Below are 14,328 nucleotides of genomic sequence, written 5' to 3'. Positions count from 1 at the left end.
TTTGGGTTGGGTATTATAAAAACTTTTTCACTAGGAGGGTGGTGAAGCACTGGCATAGGTTACCTAGGGAGGTGGTGGAATCTCCTTCCTTAGAGGTTTTTAAGATTAGGCTTGACAAAGCCCTGGCTGGGATGATTTAGTTGAGGACTGGTCCTGCTTTGAGCAGGGGGTTGAATTAAATGACCTCCTAAGGTCCCTTCCAACTCTGAAATTCTATGATTCTAAGTGATCATCCCCTGTTACCATTGGAACCACAGCTGATTTACAGCAGCTGAAGTTCCAGCTCAATTAATTTATTCTCATTGCAGAGGAAGCAATGGCAAAGCAATTAACAAGGGGGAAAGTGAAAAAAGCTAATGCGGTCTTGGGATGCATCAGGAGAGGTATTTCCAGTGGAGATAAGGAGGTGTTAGTACCATTATACAAGACACTGGTGAGACCTCACCTGGAATACTGTGTGCAGTTCTGGTCTCCCATGTTTAAGAAGGATGAATTCAAACTGGAACAGGTACAGAGAAGGGCTACTAGGATGATCCAAGGAATGGAAAACTTGTCTTATGAAAGGAGACTCAAGGAGCTTGGCTTGTTTAGCCTAACTAAAAGAAGGTTGAGGGGAGATATGATTGCTCTCTATAAATATATCAGAGGGATAAATACCGGAGAGGGAGAGGAATTATTTAAGCTCAGTACCAATGTGGACACAAGAACAAATGGATATAAACTGGCCACCAGGAAATTTAGACTAGAAATTAGATGAAGGTTTCTAACCATTAGAGGAATGAAGTTTTGGAATAGCCTTCCAAGGGAAGCAGTGGGGACAAAAGATCTATCTGGCTTTAAGATTAAACTCGATAAGTTTATGGAGGAGATGGTATGATGGGATAACATGGTTTTGGTAATTAAATATTCATGATAAATAGGCCCAATGGCCTGTGATGTGATATTAGATGGGGTGGGATCCGAGTTACCCAGGAAAGAATTTTCTGTAGTATCTGGCTGGTGAATCTTGCTCATATGCTCAGGGTTTAGCTGATCGCCATATTTGGGGTCGGGACGGAATTTTCCTCCAGGGCAGATGGAAGAGGCCCTGGAGGTTTTTCGCCTTCCTCTTTAGCATGGGGCACGGGTCACTTGCTGGAGGATTCTCTACTCCTTGAAGTCTTTAAACTACGATTTGAGGACTTCAATAGCACAGATATAGGTGTGTAGTTTTTTGCAGGAGTGGTGGGTGAAATTCTGTGGTCTGCGTTGTGCAGGAGGTCAGACTAGATGATCATAATGGTCCCTTCTGACCTAAATATCTATGAATCTATGAATCTATGAAAGTGTGGCTGAATTGTCATAATAATTGTTTGTTTGAACTGTGGTAAGACCCAAAGGTTCCACACCAGGATCTGGGGCCCTAGGTTCTCAGTGTAAGGAGGGCTGAGAAGGGGTCATCTCTAAAGAACCTCCAAAGTGCTTTGATTTCTTTTTGAGGAGATGGTAACTTCCTTGCTTGGTAGGGATTGAGTCCAGGATTCCTGTGTTTGTAAGAATGAACTGCTACTATTGAGGCTAAAGCAGAGCTTCTAAACCAACTGGTCAAAAGACACAATGTGGGTGGGAATCATAGCCTGTAAAAAAAAAATAGCTACTATACAAAGTAAAATAAAAGTTCTTGCTCCCCCAATCCCCAAATACTCTTATGTTCAAAGTCAAAACACCTCTATGAGATAGAGGATTATTACATCACTTTAAATAAGGTGTACTGTGGCACAGAATAGGTTAACAGCTGTGCCCAAATTCACACAGGAAGTCTGTTGCTGAGTCAAAAATTGAACTCTCAGGTCTCATAAAACAGCCATACTGGGTCAGACCAATGGTCTACGTGAGTTCATCTAGCCCAGTATCCTATCTTTTGGCAGTAGCCAGTGTCACTTGTTTCAGAGGGAATGAACAGAACAGGGCAATTTCAAGATATCCATTCCTTGTAGTCCAGTCTGAGATGCTGTCTGTCGGAGGTTCAGGGACATCCAGAGCAAGAGGTTGTGTCACTGCCCATCTTGGCTAATAGCTGTTGAGGAACCTATCCTTCATGAACTCTTGAGTTATTTTTTTAACCCAGTTATACTTGTGGCCATCACAACATCCCATGGCAACAAACTCCATAGGTTGATCATGTATTGTGTGAAAAAGTATTTCTTTTTGGTTTTTAAAAATCAGCTGTCTATGTCACAGTCCAACAATCTAGCTGCTAGACCTACCTTTCTTCCTTTTGTTAGCCAATGTATATGTTCTCTGTATTGCACACCATATTAATATGTATTGCACATCACATTAATATTATACGTATTATATAGGAATGTTAGCCCAAAGTTGTGAGTTATGTTCATTCATGTCAAGGTATATGTGTGAGATGTGGGTGAGGTGATATCTTTTATTGGACCAACTTCTGTTGGTGGGATAGACAAGCTTACACAGAGCTCTTCTTCAGGTCTGGGAAACTTCAGAGCATCACTGCTAAATACAACATGGAACAGAGTGTTTAGCATAAGTAGTTAACAACTTTTTCAAAGGACCATTCAAGGTAAAGTGGCCCGTTAACACCTCTCCCATCATAAGGAGAAAAGGAAGGGAGAGGGGGAAACAGATGATGAGGAGTTGGTAAGTGGGTTATAGATTGTTCTGTAGCAATAAGCTGTAAATCCATTGTCTCTATTCAGTTAATGATTTTTAGTGTCCAGCAGAGTTATGAGTTTAAGCTCCCAGGCTTGTCTTTTGAAAGTGTTGTGCAGGTTTCCTTTGAGGATGAGGACTGAGAGGTCAGATATGGAGTGATCGCTTTGTGAAAAGTGTTCACCTAAGTGTTTTTGTCTTTTTGATCATATTCCTACGTGAGTTTATTTGAGAGCATAATGATTGTCTGGTTTTGCTCACATAGTTGCTATTGGGGCAGTTAGTGAACTGGATGAGGTACACCACATGTTGTAATAGGCATGGATCTTGAAAGCCATGGATCTTGAAAGGTGTGTTTGTGGGGGGCACGGGGGAGTGTTCATTACTGTAGCAGTGGAGATATGTCTGCAGAGTTTGCATCTGTTGTTCTGGCAGAGCCTGGTGAGGCTTTGGGTTGATGTCCCCATCGACTATGGGTTGTAGGTGTTTGATGATACTGCACATGGGTTCCAGTGTAGAGTGGTAGCTGACAACTAGGGGTGTGCGATTGGAGCGGGTTTTATTTCTGTATTGAAACAGGTTCTCTCAAGGTATTTGGGTGGCCTGTTCCATGATGTAATCTATTTCTCTGGTGGAGTGTCCTGGTTTGGTGAAGGCAATTTTGAGAGTGTTATGGTGGATATCCCAGACTTTCTCCTCGGAGCATGTTCTGTGGTATCTGAATGCTTGGCTCTAGACAAGAGATTTCTTGGTGTGTTTGAGGTGGTTACTGGATCTATGAAGTTAAGTGTGGTGATCTTTTATGCTTTTATTTAACCTAATTTGCTGCTGCAGGACTGTTTTTTCTCTGTTTCACCTGGGACAGTGGGAGGGGGCGAGGTGGGGGAAGAGCCAGAAAGTCTTGGCTGGACGTTAGAGCACTGGCCCCGCTAGAAGGACACAACCTGTAGAGCCAGCTGTGGGGGACAAATGAACCTACATACTTGTGCTGCTGACATAGCTCCCAAAGGGGGCACTCAGCCAAGGATTGATTTGTGCCAACATCCATATTTTGCCTTAACTATACCACTTCTGCTATCGCACAGTGCATTGTCTTACATTCAGACCTGGCTGTGTGTTTACCTGCATGTCTTCTACTGCTCTGGAGTCATGTTGACCAGAGAACATTTCCCCATCTAAATTCTGTCTCCCATCCAGTTGCACCCCTTTGAGTCCTTCCCAGTGTTGCTGCATAGATGGTGTTTACCTTCTACTCCTGCACCAGTTTGGGAGGGGTAGTGTGTGGTGGGGGGCACAGCCTGGTAAAGGGCAGTGTTGCATGTCTCTCTGGTGTGCCCACTGCATGTTTGAAAAGACAAATCTCTGCCTCTCGGTGCCTCACTTCAAGGTAATACTTTTCAGTATATTGATAGCCTGTAGAGGTGCACATGAAATTACTATCCTGTCCACTGCTGTCAAGGAAGCATCTGACAAAGGAAAGGGCATGCAGGACAGGATGCTGGATGTGATACAGCTCTGTTGTAGAACATTGTGGCACTATGATCATGTCTGGCACCAGAACCTAGCCATGTCCTGAAGCCTGTGGAAAACACAAGACGCTGGGAGTCTCCTTTCGCTCCCCCGCATGCCACCCACCAAGGAAAGAACAACAGTTCCCATCTACACACTTTTGTAAATCCATCAGCACAACCTTTTGGGCATGTTCTGCCACAGTTCCATTGCTTTTAAGTTTGCCCTATGTTATGTTAAATCCCTAAAGGTTTTATCGTGTACAACTCAGCTGAAAAATTTCACTGAGGTACGGCCTCTCAGAATAACATAAATTCTGTATTAAATCTTTACCCAGATACACTGCATTCATTTCCTGGGTTGTAGGACATTCATATTCTACCATTATACTTTGACATCAAAGTAGGAGCACACCACATCCCTGCCCCATGTCCCTGACTACTTGGGGAAGCTGTTAGAGGCACCCTTTCTGGCTGTTCGTAACAAAGAAAATCACTTCACCTGCATCTAGCAGCTGTTGGTGAGGATCTCCCACTGGCTCTCACAGATGTTGTGCCAAATACAGCAAGTGCTTATCACGTGAGGCAAATGTTGCTCAGCAGCCGCCAACCTTGTCAGGGAACTCCTCCTCCTTCCCTTCAGTCCTCCAAATGCCCACACCACTGCCAATGTGTAGCTACTCAGAGCAAAGTTAAACAGCTCCTTTGTCCTTGTGAAGTGGCCAGGAAAATGGTTCATAAGACAGAGATGCAGACTATCAGAGGTGCGGGGCAGAAAGGGGTAGAATGACAAGTAATATTCAAAGAAAAATGATCAAAATAACCAAATAATGATCAAAAATGATAACTGGGAGAAACAATTAATTAGAAAGGATTATTAATTGCTTCTCATATGAGTGGCTGAGGAAAACCCAAACAAAGATGGATTTATTGATTATGGTTATTAATACGACTGCACACAGGACAAAAACACAAAAAAATTTATTAAGAATTATTTTTCTTATACACTAAGGGATGTCCCAAAATAAACAATTGAACTTGACCATGAAATGAAGAGACTTTTATTTAAGTAATCAAAAATGATAAAAGAAACCAATAAACAATTAAATGAAGACAGATTATCAACATAAGAGAAACCAGATTAAAAAACAGTAAATAAAATGAACTATACAATGTAGCAATTCTTAAAACAACCTCTTTATTAATCATCGAGGAGTCCGGTGACACCTTAAAGACTAACAGATTTATTTGGGCATAAGCTTTTGTGGGTAAAAAACCCACTTCTTCAGATCCATGGAGTGAAATTCATGGAGTGAGTTCAGTGTTTTAGAAAACAGTAATTATGCTGTCCACAGTCATTGACTTCCTAAATCTTTCTGAACTTTTAGGGTATGTCTACACTACGAAATTAGGTCGAATTTATAGAAGTCGTTTTTTTAGAAATTGGTTTTATATATTCGAGTGTGTGTGTCCCCACAGAAAATGCTCTAAGTGCATTAAGTGCATTAACTCGGCGGAGTGCTTCCACAGTACCGAGGCTAGAGTCGACTTCCGGAGCGTTGCACTGAGGGTAGCTATCCCACAGTTCCCCCAGTCTCCGCTGCCCATTGGAATTCTGGGTTGAGATCCCAATGCCTGATGGGGCTAAAACATTGTCGCGGGTGGTTCTGGGTACATATTGTCAGGCCCCCGTTCCCTCCCTCCCTCCGTGAAAGCAAGGGCAGACAATCGTTTCGCGCCTTTTTCCTGAGTTACCTGTGCAGACGCCATACCACGGCAAGCATGGAGCCCGCTCAGCTCACTGTCACAGTATGTCTCCTGGGTGCTGGCAGACACAGTACTACATTGCTACACAGTAGCAGCAACCCCTTGCCTTGTGGCAGCAGACGGTGCAATAGGACTGGCAGCCGTCATTGTCATGTCTGAGGTGCTCCTGGCCACATCGGCCAGGAGCGCCTGGGCAGATATGGGCTCAGGGACTAAATTTGGAGTGACTTGATCAAGTCATTCTCTTTAGTCCTGCAGTCAGTCCTATTGAACCATCTTATGGTGAGCAAGCAGGCGATATGGATTGCTAGCAGTCGTATTGTACCATCTTCTGCCAGGCAGGCAAGAGATGAGGGTGGCTAACAGTCGTATTGTACCATCTTCTGCCGAGCAGCCCTGAGATGTGGATGGCATGCAGTCCTTCTGCACCGTCTGCTGCCAGCCAAAGATGTAAAAGATAGATGGAGTGGATCAAAACAAGAAATAGACCAGATTTGTTTTGTACTCATTTACTGCCCCCCCCCCATCTAGGGGACTCATTCCTCTAGGTCACACTGAAGGTGCAGCGAGGTAAATCTAGCCATGTATCAATCAGAGGCCAGACTAACCTCCTTGTTCCAATAAGAACAATAACTTAGGTGCATCATTTCTTATTGAAACGCTCCGTGAAGTCCTGCCTGAAATACTCCTTGATGTAAAGCCACCCCCTTTGTTGATTGTAGCTCCCTGAAGCCAACCCTGTAAGCTGTGTCGTCAGTCGCCCCTCCCTCCATCAGAACAACGGCAGACAATCGTTCTGCGCCTTTTTTCTGTGCGGACGCCATACCAAGGAAAGCATGGAGGCCGCTCAGCTCACTTTGGCAGTTAGGACCACATTAAACACCACACGCATTATCCAGCAGTATATGCAGCACCAGAACCTGGCAGAGCGATACTGGGCGAGTAGGCGACGTCAGCGTGGTCGTGTGAGTGATCAGGACATGGACACAGATTTCTCTGAGAGCATGGGCCCTGGCAATGCATGCATCATGGTGCTAATGGGGCAGGTTCATGCTGTGGAATGCCAATTCTGGGCTTGGGAAACAAGCACAGACTGGTGGGACCGCATGGTGTTGCAGGTCTGGGACGATTCCCAGTGGCTGCGAAACTTTCGCATGTGTAAGGGCACTTTCATGGAACTTTGTGACTTGCTTTCCCCTGCCCTGAAGCGCAAGAATACCAAGATGAGAGCAGCCTTCACAGTTGAGAAGCGAGTGGCGATAGCCCTGTGGAAGCTTGCAATGCCAGACAGCTACCGGTCAGTTGGGAATCAATTTGGAGTGGGCAAATCTACTGTGGGGGCTGCTGTGATGCAAGTAGCTCACGCAATCAAAGATCTGCTGATATCAAGGGTAGTGACCCTGGGAAATGTGCAGGTCATAGTGGATGGCTTTGCTGCAATGGGATTCCCTAACTGTGGTGGGGCCATAGACGGAACCCATATCCCTATCTTGGCACCAGAGCACCAAGCCGGCGAGTACATAAACCGCAAGGGGTACTTTTCAATAGTGCTGCAAGCTCTGGTGGATCACAAGGGACGTTTCACCAACATCAACGTGGGATGGCCGGGAAAGGTACATGATGCTCGCATCTTCAGGAACTCTGGTCTGTTTCAAAAGCTGCAGGAAGGGACTTTATTCCCAGACCAGAAAATAACTGTTGGGGACTTTGAAATGCCTATAGTTATCCTTGGAGACCCAGCCTACCCCTTAATGCCATGGCTCATGAAGCCGTACACAGGCAGCCTGGACAGTAGTCAGGAGCTGTTCAAGTACAGGCTGAGCAAGTGCAGAATGGTGGTAGAATGTGCATTTGGACGTTTAAAGGCGCGCTGGCGCAGTTTACTGACTCGCTTAGACCTCAGCGAAACCAATATTCCCACTGTTATTACTGCTTGCTGTGTGCTCCACAATATCTGTGAGAGTAAGGGGAAGACGTTTATGGTGGGGTGGGAGGTTGAGGCAAATCACCTGGCTGCTGGTTACGCGCAGCCAGACACCAGGGCAGTTAGAAGAGCACAGGAGGGCGCGGTACACATCAGAGAAGCTTTGAAAACCAGTTTCATGACTGGCCAGGCTACGGTGTGAAAGTTCTCTTTATTTCTTCGTGATGAAACCCCCCGCCCCTTGGTTCACTCTACTTCCCTGTAAGCTATCCACCCTCCCCTCTTCCCTTCGATCACTGCTTGCAGAGGCAATAAAGTCATTGATGCTTCACATTCATGCATTCTTTATTTATTCATCACACAAATAGGGGGATGACTACCAAGGTAGTCCAGGAGGGGTGGTGGAGGAGGGAAGAAAAATGCCACACAGCACTTTAAAAGTTTACAACTTTAAAATTTATTGAATGACAGTCTTCTTTTTTGGGGGCAATCCACTGTGGCAAAGTGGCTGGCTGGCCAGAGGCCCCCCCACCGCATTCTTGGGCGTCTGGGTGTGGAGGCTATGGAACTTGGGGAGGAGGGCGGTTGGTTACACAGGGGCTGTAGTGTCAGTCTGTGCTCCAGCTGCCTTTGCTGCAGCTCAACCATACACTGGAGCATACTGGTTTGATCCTGCAGCAGCCTCAGCATTGAATCCTGCCTCCTCTCATCACGCTGCTGCCACATTTGAGCTTCAGCCCTGTCTTCAGCCCGCCACTTACTCTCTTCAGCCTGCCACCTCTTCTCCCTGTCATTTTGTGCTTTCCTGCACTCTGACATTATTTGTCTCCACGCATTCGTCTGTGCTCTGTCAATGTGGGAGGACAGCATGAGCTCAGAGAACATTTCATCACGAGTGCGTTTTTTTTTCTTTCTAATCTTCACTAGCCTCTGGGAAGGAGAAGATCCTGTGAAGATTGAAACACATGCAGCTGGTGGAGAAAAAAAAAGGGACAGCAGTATTTAAAAAGACACATTTTATAAAACACTGGCTACACTCTTTCAGGGTAAACCTTGCTGTTAACATTACATACATAGCACATGTGCTTTTGTTACAAGGTCGCATTTTGCCTCCCCCCACCGCGTGGCTACCCCCTTAACCCTCCCCCTCCCTGTGGCTAACAGCGGGGAACATTTCTGTTCAGCCACAGGCAAACAGCCCAGCAGGAATGGGCTCCTCTGAGTGTCCCCTGAAGAAAAGCACCCTATTTCAACCAGGTGACCATGAATGATATCTCACTCTCCTGAGGATAACACAGAGAGATAAAGAACGGATGTTGTTTAAACGCTAGCAAACATACACTGCAATGCTTTGTTGTACAATGATTCCCGAGTACCTGTTACTGGCCTGGAGTGGTAAAGGGTCCTACCATGAAGGACGCAATAAGGCTGCCCTCCCCAGAAACCTTTTGCAAAGGCTTTGGGAGCACATCCAGGAGAGCCGCGAATGCCAGGGCAAATTAATCCTTTCACATGCTTGCTTTTAAACCATGTATAGTATTTTAAAAGGTACACTCACCGGAGGTCCCTTCTCCACCTGCCGGGTCCAGGAGGCAGCCTTGGGTGGGTTCGGGCGGTACTGGCTCCAGGTCCAGGGTGAAAAACAGTTCCTGGCTGTCGGGAAAAGCGGTTTCTCCACTTGCTTGCTGTGAGCTATCTACAACCTCATCATCATCATCTTCTTCATCCCCAAAACCTGCTTCTGTGTTGCCTCCATGTCCATTGAAGGTGTCAAACAACATGGCTGGGGTAGTGGTGGCTGAACCCCCTAAAATGGCATGCAGCTCATCATAGAAGCAGCATGCTTGGGGCTCTGACCTGGAGCGGCTGTTCCCCTCTCTGGTTTTCTGGTAGGCTTGCCTCAGCTCCTTAAGTTTCACACAGCACTGCTTCGGGTCCCTGTTATGGCCTCTGTCCTTCATGCCCTGGGAGATTTTGACAAAGGTTTTGGCATTTCGAAAACTGGAACGGAGTTCTGATAGCACGGATTCCTCTCCCCATACAGCGATCAGATCCCGTACCTCCCATTCAGTCCATGCTGGAGCTCTTTTGTGATTCTGGGACTTCATCATGGTCACCTGTGCTGATGAGCTCTGCATGGTCACCTGCAGCTTGCCACGCTGGCCAAACAGGAAATGAGATTCAAAAGTTCGCAGTTCTTTTCCTGTCTACCTGGCCAGTGCATCTGAGTTGAAAGTGCTGTCCAGAGCGGTCACAATGGAGCACTCTGGGATAGCTCCCGGAGGCCAATACCATCGAATTGTGTCCACAGTACCCCAAATGCGAGCCGGCAAGGTCGATTTAAGCGCTAATCCACTTGTCAGGGGTGGAGTAAGGAAATTGATTTTAAGAGCCCTTTAAGTCGAAATAAAGGGCTTCATCGTGTGGATGGGTGCAGGTTTACATCGATTTAATGCTGCTAAATTCGACCTAAAATCCTAGTGTAGACCAGGGCTGAGAGGTGGAATTTCTCAGCCTTCCTTCTTTTGTTCAGTGTGCAATCTTCTTCTTGGTGGTAGGACTTAAGATTTTTCCCTTAAGTCAGAATCTTTTCTCCCAAACTGCTTATAATTGTGATCTGGACTTTGGCATTCCAGCATCTAATTTTTTGTCTTTAAAGAAATCTCATTAAAAGAATAACACTCTCTCTTAGATTTAAATGAACACTTCTTACATGGAATGGACTAGCTTCCTCTGGATCAGGCACTGATCTGCTAAACATGATCAACAGATGTAGATTTTTGCTGGACAAAAGTTTGGGGCTTGACAATGCTTTTTATGTAATACCTTTTTATGTATTACCATTTGGTTGCACTGGGGCTTGCTCTACCCCTTAAGTTCATATTGGCCAATTTTCCATTGGCCCATTTCATTTAGGAGCCATTTCCTTTTGTTGCAGGTAGTCATTTATTAACTAGACAGGTCCAAGTGTCATACCAACTTTCCTGCCCATCCCGTAGGTGGCATTTGAGCTGCACAGAAAGTTCCTTTCTAAGAAGAAAAGGAATAGAATCATAGAAGCATAGAATCATAGAATATCAGGGTTGGAAGGGACCTCAGGAGGTCATCTAGTCCAACCCCCTGCTCAAAAGCAGGACCCATCCCCAATTAAATCATCCCAGCCAGGGCTTTGTCAAGCCTGACCTTAAAAACTTCTAAGGAAGGAGATTCCACCACCTCCCTAGGCAACGCATTCCAGTGTTTCACCACCCTCCTAGTGAAAAAGTTTTTCCTAATATCCAACCTAAACCTCCCCCACTGCAACTTGAGACCATTACTCCTTGTCCTGTCCTCTTCCACCACGGAGAATAGTCTAGAACCATCCTCTCTGGAACCACCTCTCAGGTAGTTGAAAGCAGCTATCAAATCCCCCCTCATTCTTCTCTTCTGCAGACTAAACAATCCCAGTTCCCTCAGCCTCTCCTCATAAGTCATGTGTTCCAGACCCCTAATCATTTTTGTTGCCCTTCGCTGGACTCTTTCCAATTCATCCACATCCTTCTTGTAGTGTGGGGCCCAAAACTGGACACAGTACTCCAGATGAGGCCTCACCAATGTCGAATAGAGGGGAACGATCACATCCCTCGATCTGTTGGCAATGCCCCTACTTATACATCCCAAAATGCCTTTGGCCTTCTTGGCAACAAGGGCACACTGCTGACTCATATCCAGCTTCTCGTCCACTGTAGCTCACGAAAGCTTATGCTCAAATAAATTGGTTAGTCTCTAAGGTGCCACAAGTACTCCTTTTCTTTTTGCAAATACAGACTAACACGGCTGTTACTCTGATTCCTTTCTCAGGGTTTTCAGTCTCTCCTGGGAATCCTTAATTTTTTATTTAGCATAGTTAATTAAAAAATAAACCAACAGAATGATTTAAAAAGTCTTTGGTCTCAATTTTCTTCTGATATTCCTTCATGAACCATTTAAAAACAGAATAATTTTTCTCATATTTTGTTCTAACTTGGTAATTACCTTCTGGAAGCTTTATTCTTTTTTCTTCTTACACTTAACTTTAATTTGAAAAGCGTTTCATTCCATCCCACTTCCAAATGCAGGATGAAATTACCCCTGTTCTGATTCTACTTTTAACAAATTCAAGGTTCATTATAAAATTAGTATCCTTACTCCAAATGGTTAAAACAATCTTGTTTATTTTAAGCGTTATTTTAGATACTTGAAAATATTAGCAACATAAAAAGTAGGCCATGTCTTACTAATAATGTCTTCTAATATAATTCATAATTATTACCCTTTAGCTTTATACAAAAGTCTTCGGTTTACTAATATATGAGCACACCCTATGACTTTATACACCAAAATCTCTAATTCAATTATATGTTCAGGGATCTAAATTTGATCCACTAGGCTCCACAGGAGGAATCACAAGACCATTAATTTCCGTAGTGGCTGTGGAACAAAACTTCCCTTTTTCAAACTGTAAAACAGGGTTGAGTGTCTAAAGCTCTTGGCATCGTGGACCTGTCCAGACCGCCTCACATTAATATTGGTGAATGTTCCATAGTGATCAACCAGGTCTTGCAACAACAGACCCCTTTTTGTTGATGAACTCTTAGGCCTGACTTTAGGGAGAAATTCCAGGAATGTGGGATCCCTCTAAAATTTGATAATGACAACCATGCAAATCTATACCTATTCTCCTATGCATTGTCAAGCTTTATGTGCTGGCCCAGGGGCACTCTCTTCATGACATCAGCCCCGACAATTCCTCTACCACCAAAATTTTTAGCTAATGACTGGTAGTGGTCAAGGGTGGGGAACTTCCAGATAGTGATGACCACAGACATCTCCATGCGAAGGGGTACTCTCATGCTGGTGCTCCATCACTACAGTTCTGGCGTCAGATCTGCACAGGTCTATAGGAAAGTAGCCATCTGCATCATGAACTTCTGCCCTCATCCCCTTTCTCTCACTGTGGCATCACCATGGCTGTCTGCCAACCCATGTAAAGCCAATTCACATACAATAGATTTTTCATATTAATGACTATTCAGAAGACTATTCAGAAGACTGTGCACTTATTCTGAAAAAAGTGCATAGCTATGTGGATGCAATGATTCACAACAGAAGTAGTTAATCTAGCCTAAACAAGCAGCGTGGAGACACACTTTCACTATACTAAGACCTCTATACTTGGCAGAAAGATATATGAAGTACTCGTGGGGGAATTCTGTGCCAAAAAATAAAAAATTCTGGGCACAATATCTAAAAATTCTACATATTTTATTTGTCAAAATAATACAATATAATCATCCCAGTTTCAATTATTTTGGTAATTTATTTCAAAATATCTGTCAGCAAGTATGTCTGTAACAATACAGACCAAAAAAAGATTCTGGTAATTTTTTTTGACAAATAGATTCCTTACTAGGCATATTAAATACAGAACTTTGAGTAATTCATTTAAATTACAATACAGAACTGTATTTTCTGCACCTGTCAGAAGCAGTGCAAAGGCTTGGGGCAGTCAGCTGTAACAGAGGAGCTGAGGGAGAGGGAAGGAGCCTGGAGTGAACCTGGAGGGTTATTGGGTGTGGATGGGAGATGTATGGAACAGGTGTTTTGGAGGGGGGGGGTGTTATGCTTATAAGAAGCCCATAGAATCTTTTTAAAGGGGATAAGGCAATACACCACGTTTATTGAGAGTACAATTTAAGCATTGAAATCAGTATATGCTTTCTCTCTCACTCACACAGAGAGAGAGAGAGGGCTGGGCATCTGAAGCTCCGATGTTGATGCAGAACGAACCCAAAGTCCCATGGCAATATGCCCTTCTTTTATAGTAATAAGTTCCCATACAAGTCTCTGGACCTTGCTGTGTCACACAGGAGCTGTTAATCACGAGATAGTTAAGTTTGCGCCAATTAGTATTATTTGGGTTGTTACTGGGAGTTATCTGCAGCTGTTTCTTATCTCATCCCTCTAGCTCCACTCTTTATCTTGTTCTTGGGGTGCGTGCCTTTGCTTCAGGGTCGTCAATCTGCCATCCGGGTGAAAGTTGGTGCCTCTTGGCTCCTCCACTCCCTTCTTGACCAGCCAGCTTAGCTGTTCTTTCTCAGTTAATTACCATACATTCTTCATTCACACCAAACAGTAAATAAGACAATTACAGCCATAAAACTTCTATCCTTCTAAGAACAATCATTAACACAATCAGTAAAGAATAAACTCAGAACAATTTCTTCTTACTAATTCAAGACTACAATTTCTTTTTACCAATTCCAAGCTAGCAAAATGGAGTATAAAGCAAAATAAGCAAAATGGAGTACAATTTTACTTGAGACAATTTCTTCCCATTAGGCTTTTGCTTACAGGGGGAGGGACAGGATTTTTAGGGAGCTGGGGAGCCTCCCCCATGCAGACCCTGGCTGACCTCAAGCCTCTCCCATTCAGTCAGGCGCATTTGCCCCT

The sequence above is a fragment of the Lepidochelys olivacea genome (genome assembly GCF_965140295.1).
Source record: "Lepidochelys olivacea isolate rLepOli2 genome assembly, chromosome: 14".
NCBI lineage: Eukaryota > Metazoa > Chordata > Testudines > Cheloniidae > Lepidochelys > Lepidochelys olivacea.
Note: the sequence above shows the minus strand (reverse complement) of the source record.